Here is a 12,739-nt window from a genome sequence, read left to right as displayed (position 1 = left end):
CTTTCTTTCTTTCTTTCTTTCTTTCTTTCTTTCTTTCTTTCTTTCTTCTTTCTTTCTTCTTTCTCTCTCTCTCTCTCTCTTCTTCTTCTTCTTTATCCTCTTCCTCTTCCTTCTTCTTTTCAATTTTATATGGTGCTAAGACAATATCCCAGGACCACCCTATTCGTAAAGTGCCATCACCCAAACTTGTCATAGGATTGCTTTAGAACTGGATTGTGATGATATAATAGCAATGTCTATCATGCCTTTATTGTGAGCTTGGTGCTATACTAATTTGTATAAAGATGATCTCATTTAATATTCCCAATAACCTGCAAGAGCTGATGGTATTTTCCCTGTTTTATGGATGAAGAAGCCGAGACTCTGACGGGTTAGGTGGCTTGTCTGTGGACACTCCCTCAGTAAGCAGCAGGGCTGGCTGGCAGGCTTGCTCTGACCCCATCAGCAATACTCTCCACTCCCCTGTCACGTGCCTGCTGCTGGAGGATCTCCAATCACTCAGCTGAATTTTAATTTTATCTTGCGGATGAAGAGTCAAGTTTGAGAGTACACTGAACAGAATTTTTTCACGTACAGTTGGTACTATGAATTGTAACTATGTAAGATTGAATTGAGAGCTGACAGGGGAGCTTTGCTTGGCAAAAATCAGAAGTGGGGAAATTAAGACTAGGCTGGAGCTAATGTACGGTGACGGAGACTTCTAAGGCTCATTCATATTTCAGCCTCCTCTCCATCTGGGCTTCTCCCACCCCCCAATTCTGCTGCAATTAGGCAGAGCTATGCTACAATTTCTGATGAATGAATGGTGGTGAAAAATTATGTAGCTTAAAAGGCAGGAACATTTATTTACTTGTTGGTATAAAATGTGTAGAAATAGGCCAGGTATGGTAACTTATGCCTGTAATCTCAGCACTTTGGGAGGCCGAGGCGGGCGGATCAGTAGAGGTCGGGAGTTCCAGACCAACCTGACCAACATGGAGAAACCCTGTCTCTACTAAAAATATAAAATGAGCAGGGCGTGGTGGCGCATTGCCTGTCATCCCAGCTACTTGGGAGGCTGAGGCAGGAGAATAGCTTGAACCCGGAAGGCGGAGGTTGCGGTGACCTGAGATCATACCATTGCACTCCAGCCTGGGGGACAAGAGTGAAACTCCATCTCAAAAAAAAAAAAAAAAAAGTCAGGAAATGTTGCCTCCTGTTGTGACCATCACTTGGATTCATGTGGGGAAATCTCACTCGGCATTACCGGGGGGCCAGTCAACTACAAAGTTGCCCAGACACACAGAGGATTTTGCACAAATGAGAAGTCAACTTGTTCGGTTTTAAGCCACAGAGACTTGAGGGTTGGTGGTTCACGTGGCATCACCTGGCCTTCCTGGCGCTTGGGCTCTCCATTAGCCTGTTACCTCCAGTTTAGGTGACAGGCACACTGTGACATGGTCCCTCCCCGCCATGCTCACAGTTTATGTTATATGATTTTGAAATAATTCAGATTTCTCTGGAAAAGCTTCTGTCATTTACTTCAGTCTGGAGGTCGAAGATCCTCCACAGAGCAGGCACCAGCCACAGTTTTAAAAGGTGTTCCTATGATCTCTTATTTCCTGCAGAGGGAAGGAGTTGGGTTTTTGTGTTGTGCCTACTGCAGGGAAGGGGTTGGAAATGGATTCTCTCACTGGGGTTATTGAGGACCTGGACCGAGGCGCAGGTGTTTCTGGGCAGTTTAGAGATCATTCTTACTCTTCTTCAGCATTGAAAATAAAAAAAAAGGAAGGTGCTATTTCAGTTCATACACTGTAACAAAATTAGTGACATTTAGCTTTCCAATTTACCCCATTTTTTGAGGTAGCAGAAATTCAAGCTGTAACACTATCACCACCTGTGAAGGGATTTATTGGTAGGGATGGAGTTTATTATAAACTGAATCCTCGTGTTGAGTGGAGTGGGCTCACATTCAACAGCTACTGCAACAGTCATGGGGGTCACATTTCACTAAGTCATAAGGATTCTAGTAAAACAAATGTAAGGCTGGGTATGGTGGCTCATGCCTATAATCCCAGCACTTCAGGAGGCTGAGGCAGGGGCATTGCTGGAGCCCAGTTAAAGACCAGCCTGGGCAACATAGTAAGACCCTGTCTCTACAAAAAGTAAAAAATGAACTGGGTGTGGTGTCGCTCACCTGTAGTTTCAGCTACTCAGGAAGCTGAGGCAAGAGAACTGCTTGAGCCTAGGAGGTCAAGGTCACAGCAAGCTATAATCACACCAGTGCACTCCAGCTTGGCAACAGAGTGAGACGCTGTTTCCAAAATAAATAGGTGCATATATTTGCATATGTACATGCATCTATGTGATAGATGCATCTATTTTATATGTACGAATCTATTAATATAGATGCATCAATTATACATAAAAATAGAAGCATCAATTATACATATATAATATATATGCATCTATTTTATATATAATATGTAATTATATATATTTATATGTAATATATTATATATAAAAATTATATATGTAAATTATATGAAAATATATCAAATATACATATATAAAGACATATTATTGTAGATAATGTATTATATAAATATATATTATTATATATTATATTATATAAATACATATTAGTTATTGTATATAATATATAATACATTATTATATATTTATAATAAAATATTATATAATATATGATAGATGCATATATATTTTCTATATATATGCAGATATATATTTCAGGGCTATTTGAGTAAAAGTAAAATTATGGAATTGATTCTCAATGAAATTAGCATTCTTAAATAAAATGGTAGAATTAACCACTTTTCTGAATTACATCATTATTTTCACATTTTGAAGCATTTTACTTTTCAGCAACTATTTGCACAGTCGGAATCTAGAGGAAACGCAGAGAATATGGGATGCCATCCTGGCCTGAAATTTCAATCCCAAGAGCACTGACTGCCAGATAATCAGTGTGAATGAGAAGGAAGACTTCTACTCAAATTTAGGACTAGATTAAAATTATAGATCAATCTACAGATAGATAGAATTAGATTAATTTATATGCATTAATATGTATATATAATTATACAGAAAATGTGGTTATTATGTATTAGAATAAAGTTAAATTATACACTTGTGTATACACACACGTACGCATATATATACATATATGTGCCATACTAAGCATTTTGAATATGTAGGTAGGAGAAAAGAAAGAAATGAGTAAGAGAAGGAGGGAAAGAGGGAAGGAAAGAAAACTAGATTATACTAGAATGAAAGACATCAAAATATTAACAATGGTTATTGATGAATGGTGGAATTATAAAACACTGCATGATATTTTATTTAATAACAATACATTGTTCTAATAGTCACTAAAGTAAAGCAACAATGAATGTAAATTAAAAGAAACAACATGAACGGTACTAAGTTCATATCTAAGCATACTTTAAAGAAAAAGAAAAAGTTATTTTATTTTTTAAAATAAGCTTTATTTTTTCATTGAGAAATGCCTCTCATTTGTAAAAGTGTACTCTGAACTTCTGATTTCCATTCCAACACACAAAGAGCTTGACGCCATCCCTCACATCCTAACAACAGGAACAAAGCTGAATGAACTGAACATCAGCAACTTTTCTTGGATCCGTCAGAGAATTGAGGTCACTGGACGTGCCACAGCCTTAAAATTGGAGAGGCAGACAGACAAACACGGAGAATTATAGCTTACCAAACACAGCCCAGCAGCAGAAACCACCACGGAGCCAGCACTGGGGTATGAAAACTTAGACTGCAATTAACCAATGTCTGAAGGCGCTTGAGCATTAAAAATGCCAGAAGGGGGCCCGGTCTGTGGTGGGTGCTCACTTTTGTGAGTTTTACCTCCAGAAGCTCTATGGTTCTCACGGTGAGAAAAGAAAAAAATCCTCTCTTGCTTCTCAAAGGGAGCCGTTTTGAGACATGCCCAGAGCATTCTGTGCTCCTTAACGAGACCCATCTTCTGAATTTCTAAGGGAAGGCAAAAGATGCAGATGACTGACACAGTATTAAAGGAAAAGAACCGCGCTGAAGAGCTGGCATTACCTAACTTCAAGACTTACCATAAAGCTGTGGTAATGAAGACAATGTGGTACTGGTGAAAGAATAGACAAATCGACCAGTGGAACAGGGTAGAGAGCCCACACCCACACAGATCCGATCAAGCAATCTTTGAAAAGGGAGCAAAGCCCTTTCAGTGGAGAATGGACAGTCTTTTCAGAAAATGGCTCTGGAACAACTGGATATCTGCATGCATACGAATGAATTAGACAGAGTTTTCTTATATATTTCACAAATAATTAACTAAAGATGAATCGAAAGTCTAAATGTAAAATGTAAAACTATGAAACTCCTAGAAGATAATAGGAGAAAATCTAGGTGGCCTTGGGTATGACGATGACTTTTCAGATACAACACCAAAAGTATGGCCCGTGAAAGAAAAAAATTAGGTCAGACTTCATTAAAATTAAAAACTTCAGCTCTGCAAAAAACTCTGTTAAGAGAATGAACAGACAAGCCACAGACTAATAGAAATCATTGCAAAAACACACACTTGATAAAGGATTTGAATCCAAAATACACAAAGAACTCGTTTTTTTTTTTAGAGCGAGACTCTGCCACCCAGGCTGGAGTGCAGTGGTGAGATCTCGGCTTACTACAACCTCTGCCTCCCTGGTTCAAGCGATTCTTCTGCCTCAGCCTCCTGAGTAGCTGGGACTACAGGCACGTGCCACCATGCCTAGATAATTATTTGTATTTTTAGTAGACACAAGGTTTCACCGTGCTGGCCAGGATGGTCTCGACCCCCTGACCTTGTGATCCTCCCGCTTTGGCCTCCCAAAGTGCTGGGATTACAGACAAAAAACTTTTAAAACTTAACAATAAGAAAACAAACAACCCAATTACAAAATGAGCCAAAGATCTGAACAGATACCTCATCAAAGATATACAGATAGAAAATAAGCATATAAAAAGATGCTCAACATCATATGTTATTAGAGAAATGCAAACTAAAGCAACAAGAAGACACCACTACATACCTATCAGAATGGCTAAAATCCAAAACACTGACACCACCAAATGCTAGAGAGGATGTGAAGCAGCAGGAGCTCTCATTCATTGTTTAGTCCTTACAAAACGAAACAAACTCTCATCATGTAACATGGAAAATGCACGTCTTGGTATTTATCCAAATGGGTTGAAAACCTATGCATATATAAAAGCCTAAATATAGATTGTATATGCTCATTCATAATTGCCCAAACTAGAAAACACCTAAGATGTTATCAAATAGGAGAACAAATAAACTGTAAGACAAGGTTGTAATGGAATATTATTTACCAATAAAAAGGAACAAACTATCAAACCATTAAAAGACATGGGGAAATCTTAAAGGCATATTGCTAAGAGAAAGAAGCCAATCTGGGCCGGGCGCAGTGGCTCAAGCCTGTCATCCCAGCACTTTGGAAGGCAGCGGCGGGTAGATCACGAGGTCAGGAGATTGAGACCACCCTGGCTAACATAGTGAAAGCCCGTTTCTACTAAAAATACAGAAATTAGCCCAGCGTGGTGGTGGGCGCCTGTAATCCCAGCTACCCGGGAGGCTGAGGCAGGAGAATCACTTGAACTCGGGAGGCAGAGGTTGCAGTGAGCTAAGATCGCGCCATTGCACTTCAGCCTGGTAACAGAGTGAGACTCCATCTCAAAAAACAGAAAAAGAGAAAGAAGCCCATCTGAAAAGGCTACATGCTGTATAATTCCAACTACGACATTCTGGAAAAACCAAAAGTATGGAAACAGTAAAAAAAAAAAAAAAAAAAAGATTCAGTGATTGTCTAGGATTTTTGAGGAGGAAGGAAAGGATGGATGGGTGGAACACGGGGTTTTCAGGGCTGTGAAGTTATTTGGTATGATTCTATAATGACGGTTTGTAAGTCATTATACATTTGTCAAAACCCATAACGTCTACATGTAACCAAGAGTTAGCCCTAATGTAAACTGTAGATTTTAGCTAAGAATCATGTAACAATATGTTCATCAGTTTTAACAAATGTCCTCCACTAATGCAAGATGTTAGTAGGAGAACCTAGAAGGGGAGGAGAAGAATACATAAGAATCCTCTATATTTTCTGCTGAATTTTTCTGCAAATCTAAAAACTGCTCTATAAAGTCAAGTCTACTACGTTTTAAAAGTGTAGACCAGTTTGGAAATAAGTCCTACTACATAGAGCATGATGGGTGAGCCTAAACTCTAGGTCCAGACTGCCTGAGTGACCTGGAACAAATGAGGTGTGGAAAATAGCAGGAACAGTGTCTGTCCATAGGGCTGGTTTGAAAGAGCAGATGAAAATCTATGGGGAGCAGATGGCCAAGTGCCTCCAGATGATGATAACATTAGATAGAGTTCTTGCAAGATAATATCTACTAATAAGAACTACTCAAAATGGGACCGGGCTCTCTTGTAAAATAGCTTCTGTCGCTCAAGTATTCAAGCATGGACTGATGGATTAATTCAGTATTCCGTATCGGTTTTGAAAAGAAACACAGCATTATAAGGATGATCAAATAGTATGTTCTCTAACATGCTGGAATTTTAGGATTGTCTGAAAGAAGGTGACATGTAAAACCACGCAGGAGATTGTAAAAACCAAACATTCAAGATATTGTGAAGATCACCTTTTTTTACTGCCCATTTCAGCTCATTGTCAAACAAATTTCTACAGAGCCTTGGAATTATATAGTATCAGCATTGGAGAAAACAGTACTCATAAAATTAGCCACACTTTACAGATGCAGAGTAAGACGTGCTAAGAGATTGAGTTTCCAGGATCGCACAGCTAATCAGTGATAAAGTTGAGTTTAAGCTGTTGCTCTAAACCTCCCTTCAGGACTCATTTTATTACATACGCTGCCATGATTACTATTAGTCACAGTAACAGTTTCAAAATCCTAAAGACCCCACATTTGCATTGAAACCAAGACAATTTGGTGTTTCTTTCTGGAGTGCCTCATCAAAGCTCCATGGTCATCACCTTTTTGGGAGAAAATGTTTCCAGCTGCCACTCTTTGTAGAAGTTGCTCCCATTTGCTGTTCTATGTCCATAGTGCTGCCAATCAAAATTTTACAACACGTGGGCGATGACATTTACTGACTAACATCATAATAGCACCTTCATGCTAAACAATTTTCAAATCACTATTATATTACCTCTTTGTAATAGGCTTATGAAGTTGACAGGACAGAATTTTATTTTAATCTTCATTTTATAGATGGCAAACTGGGATTCAGAGAAGTTTCATGACTCACCTACATTCATAGAGCCAATCGGTGCATGAAGTGGGTTTTGACATAAATCTTCTGGCTTCTTAATCTGGTACGGCCTCACTTGCTGTTGCTATTTGGAAATAAGGTGTTACAGAAGCTACTTCATACGCTTGATTCAAAGTCATTTGCTTGGCTAAAGAAATAACGTCTTAACAATAATTCTTTAAAAATATTTTGTAATATTTGATATAGGCCAAAGAACATAAGTAAGCTATATGCTACCTTCTATGAAACATAATAATAAAATAAACACCTGTGAACTCACCCTCTCAAAATACCTTGAAGCTACCTGTGTGTCTTCTTCATATTATTACTTTGTCTCTCCCCCAAAGGAAATGCTTATCATTACCTCTTTTAAAAACTATTTTTTTTAAGTTAGCACAACATTATCTGTATCTACAACATTATATTGTTTAGCTTTGTTTGTTTTTAAGTTACATTAAATACTTTTCCAGGCTGTATACTGTCTTCAGCAAATTGCTCTTTTCATTCAATATTTGATTTAAGATATCTTATTTTATGTAACAGTTTATCCATGTTCTGCTAAATCATATTCCATCATGTGAAATACCACAAAATATTTATGCATTTTTTTTGCATTTGGGCTCTCTTGTAAACTAGTTGCATGTCCCTCAGGTATTCAAGCATAGACTGATGGATTAATTCAGTATTCCGTATTGGTTTTGAAAAGAAACACAGCATTATAAGGATAATCAAATAGTATGTTCTCGAATGTGCTGGGATTTTAGGACTGGCATTTGGGTGGACATTTGGGTTGTTGACAACTTTTGTCTGTTGCGAACAACCATAAATGGAATTTTTGTGTTTGTCTCCTGTGCACACATGCAAGTATTTACAACTGGGTATGAAATTGGTGGGTTAAGGACGAGACAAGTATTCAAACTCATGAAATGCTGCCATACTGGTTTCCAAAGCTGTTGTGACAATTTGAGTTATCAGATCTTAATTTTTTCCAGTCTACGGTTGATAAAATACATCATTGAGATCTCAGGATGTATTTCCTGAGAAGCTAATGAGGGTAAATTACTTTTTGTGGTGATTTGTTGCTTTCTTCTCTGAAACAATTATTCATGTCTTTCGTCCATTGTTGTTTGTTTCCTTTGCTAGGTAGGGATTTTTTCGGTCAAATGTAATGTATGCATGTATCCTCTCCCAGCTTATGGCTTTCCTTTTCATCTTCTTTCTAAAGTATTTTTTTTTTCTTTTCTTTTTTTTTTTTTTTTTTGACAGAGTCTTGCTGTTGTTGCCCAGGCTGGAGCACAGTGGCGCGATCTCAGTTCATTGCAACCTCCGCCTACCCGGTTCAAGCGATTCTCCTGCCCCAGCCTCCCGAGTAGCTGGGATTATAGGCAACCGCTGCAACGCCCAGCTAATTTTTGTATCTTTAGTAGAGACACGGTTTTGCCATGTTGCCCAGGCTGGTCTTGAACTCCTGACCTCATGTAATCCACTAATCTTGGCCTCCCGGAGTGCTGGGATTACAGGCGTGAGCCACCGCACCCGGCCTAAAGCATTTTCATGTGCTCAAATATTTCATATAGTGAACAGTCTTTTATAGGTCATATTAAAAATCCTTCTTCACTATTAAGTTTATAAAATTGTTTTTCTAAAACATGTAAAGGGTTTTGTTTCCCATTTAAGTCTTTAACCCGTCAGGAATTTACTTCAGTATACGGTAATAGTAGGGATCCAGCTTTTCTTCACATGGATAACCAACTGTCCCCACACAATCTTTTGAAAACCTGATCTTTTCCTCAGTTCCAGGCAGTGTGACCACCGCTTTCTTATTTCAGTTTTCTAGATCTTTGAGGGTCTGTTTCTTGGCTTGTGATGTTGTTCCTCTGTTCAGTTTGTGGATCCTGCTGCCCGTGACTTAACTAACATTGCTTTACAGGCTGTGTTGATATCCAGTAAGAACTGCTCTCACAGATTCTCAACAGAGTCCTGTCTATTATATGCTTGCTATTCCATGTTAACTTTAGAATCATATTTTTGTCAGGTTTGTCAAAAGCAGCAGCAGAAAAAAAAAGAACCTATGGGTCTTTGACTGGAATTGGATTGAGTGTAGGTTATACTATTGATTGTACTGTCCCAAACTTGGTAATATTGATTCTTTCTATCCATGAACATATTATAGAATCTCTTCATTTCTTTTGTCTTTATTATTATCTTTCATTATCTTTTTTTTTTTTTTGTTCTCCATAGTGGTTTCAAACATCTCTCACTAATTGTATTTCTAGGTGTCTTACTTTTTAAGTATGTTTTATTTGTACAGCCACACGGGCCTGCTGATTTCTCTGTACGAACAATTTTGACTATAGATTCAATTATTTTAATGGCAAAAATACTTGTCTTAATAGAATATCTGAAGAGACTAAGAGGTTAAAAATATTTTTCTGCAGAGAGGAATTGAATTTTCTTCTGCTGGGAGCCAGGGAGCACGTCTGACCTGGAGCCACTGCAGCACCTTTGTGGGGTCCCACTCCGCTGCCCACAGCCCTGCTGCCTCTGGATTGCTGCTGGCATCTGGCCCTCAGGGAAACCAAGCTTTTCTGTGAATAATACCTAGTGAATGATATTTTCTGTGACTAATACCTAGTGATTGATAGATATTTTTATGTGAATAATACCTAGTGAATAATACTTTATGTGACTAATACTAAGTACTTAGGGCCCTGATTTTAATTCAAGTTATTATAATAAAAATTTATTTTCTTTATTTTGTAATTGGCCCCTTTGATATTTCTCTGATTTCCAGCGAGCTCAGAAATGCACAAAAGAAAACTAAACATGTTGTACGGAGGACGTAGATGCTTTTCAGTGAAAGGACGCTGTAGAATATCCAGCCTGACCTTCTGCCAAAAATAAACACCTCCAGACTGACTCTTAGGTAGGCACTTGGCAGTATGCACGGCGCCCCACTCCTAACAACAACAACAAAACAACAAATTTTGCATCACACTGAGTGTGATGAAGGGTAGCTGAGAAGCATTCCTTTTTATTTAGAGATAATCACTGCCTATCTTAAAGAAAGATCTTTCTTGATTTGTACTGTTGCTTGGTTATTTATGATGTTTCAAATGAAAAATAACATGGTTCTATCTACTAATTTGTAGCTTGGTTTACATTAACACACACATACATTCACACACACACACTCAGAGTCCATCAAATAAGTGGGACTATCCAAAGATTATTTGGGGGAGTATCACTCATAGGAAATACATAGACTTGACAAGTAGATGTTTAATTGCATCAGTGAGTAAGCCACCCCTGGCAATGTCACTGCCCCCCAAGTTTGTTACGCAACTACCACTCAGAGTGGCACAATGAAAATATCTCAATGCAGCAGCAATGCTATGAAACGCGTACCACGTGTAGGCACCATGTACAGTCACACGACTCCTGTTTATGTATGTGCTTACTTGTGTTCACTGGAAGCCTTGCCTTGCTTGTCATTATTGAATTCCAGTGAGGCCTGCATGCGGCAGGTGTGCCCAGCTGCGACTGGCCAAGCTGCCGTTTGTGATCGTGCTCCTATCTTTCCGAGCCATCTGCTCACTCTTAATTATGTGGACTTGAATATTTGGGCATGACTCTCAAGCATTTTTCCAGGGGCTCCTGTCACTCACCACTCTTGAATGTGAGAACTGCCTTGTGCATCACTGTGTCAACCAGCTAGCCTGGTACATGTTTGCTGTACCGAACTCTTCAGATGGGGCTGGGAGTAAAGGATACAACTTTTCCCCTTCTGGGTAAGCTTGGTTATTTATGACATTTCAGATAAAAAATAACATGGTTCTATCTACTAATTTGTAGCTTGGTTTACATTAACACACACGTACATTCACACACACACACTCAGAGTCCCTCAAATAAGTGGGAATATCCAAAGATTATTTGGGGGAGTATCATTCATAAGAAATACATAGACTTGACAAGTAGACGTTTAATTGCATCTCATCCTAAATGCCACAAACAGAGCTAAAATTATTTATCAGCCTCTTTAGAGAGTTGAGCTCTGCTTGAACAATGCGGCCAAATTAACACTCAGGCTTGTGTTTGCCCTGATTTTATACTTCATGCACATACAGTCTGGATTCCATTCTATCTAGTTTGTGAAAAGGTTTTCACCATTTACTCTTTTTCAAATAGCTAACATTTCTGGTGAGCTTACAAAATGTATGCTATGCTGTTATGCTTAGTAATACAACAAAAAGAAAGGGACTAGGCACCAGCCCTACAGAAACTCTGATTCTCCTATAAGAATTAGATACACAGGCCAGGTGTGGTGACTCACACCTGCAATCCCAACACTTTGGAAGGCTGAGGTGGGTGGGTCATAAGATCAGGAGTTTGAGACCAGCCTGACCAACATGGTGGAATTCTGTCTCTACTAAAATACAAAAATTAACCAGGTGTGGTGTGGACACCTGTAATCCAAGATACTAGGGAGGCTGAGGCAGGAGAATTGCTTAAACCTGGGCGGTGGAAGTTTCAGTGAGCCAAGATTGCGCCACTGCACTCTAGACTGGGCGACAGAGCAAGACCGTCTCCAAAAACAAAAACAAAAACCAAACCAAACCAAACCAAAACAAAGAATTAGATATACAGTTGCAAGAGTGTAAAAAGTGCTTTGAAATATGTACATACAAAAAATCAGGACAGTAACTGAGAGTAATTACTTCTGCCTCAGCCAGGAAAGAATGAACATGGGAAATTATATTTGAGCCACATAGGAGTTTTCCAGGAGGAGCACAACATGCACATGTCATGTAGAGGGAACAGCATGATGTAGTGGAATTGCAATGAGAAAAGCATGAGTTTCCATTCTGGACTCATCGCTCTGCAGTATTTGGTTAACAATCACTTTCCTTTGAGAGAATCATTTCTTCTTTGCAAATTAGGCACAATTACTTATCTCAGACATAGCATAGGACTGACTGAGATGAATTATGGGTGCTTAGCTCAGCACATCACTCCTAAAAGTCAGTCAAGTGGAGGTAGTTACAATTTGCAAAGACAAATAAGTCAAATGCAGGAGGCTGAGGCAGGAGGATCACTTGGCCCAGGAGTTTAAGACCAGCCTGGACAACATCGCAAGACCCTGTCTCTACAAAAAATAAAAAAAGTAGCCCGGCATGGTGGCTCACGTGTTTAATCCCAGTACTTCAGAAGGCTGAGGAAAGACTGCTTGAGTCCAGGATATCAAGGCTGCCGTAAGCTGTGATCACATCACTGCTTTCTAGCCTGGGTGACAGAACAAGAACCTGTCTTTTAAAAAATAAAACATAAATTGGTCACGAGCAAGAAATAAAATGTTGGTCAATTTTTTTTTTTTTTTTTTTTTTTTTTTTTTTT

This window comes from Piliocolobus tephrosceles, chromosome 3, assembly GCF_002776525.5.
Source record: "Piliocolobus tephrosceles isolate RC106 chromosome 3, ASM277652v3, whole genome shotgun sequence".
Taxonomy (NCBI): Eukaryota; Metazoa; Chordata; class Mammalia; order Primates; family Cercopithecidae; genus Piliocolobus; species Piliocolobus tephrosceles.
The sequence above is the reverse complement of the archived record's forward strand: the minus strand, read 5'-3'. Positions refer to the sequence as shown.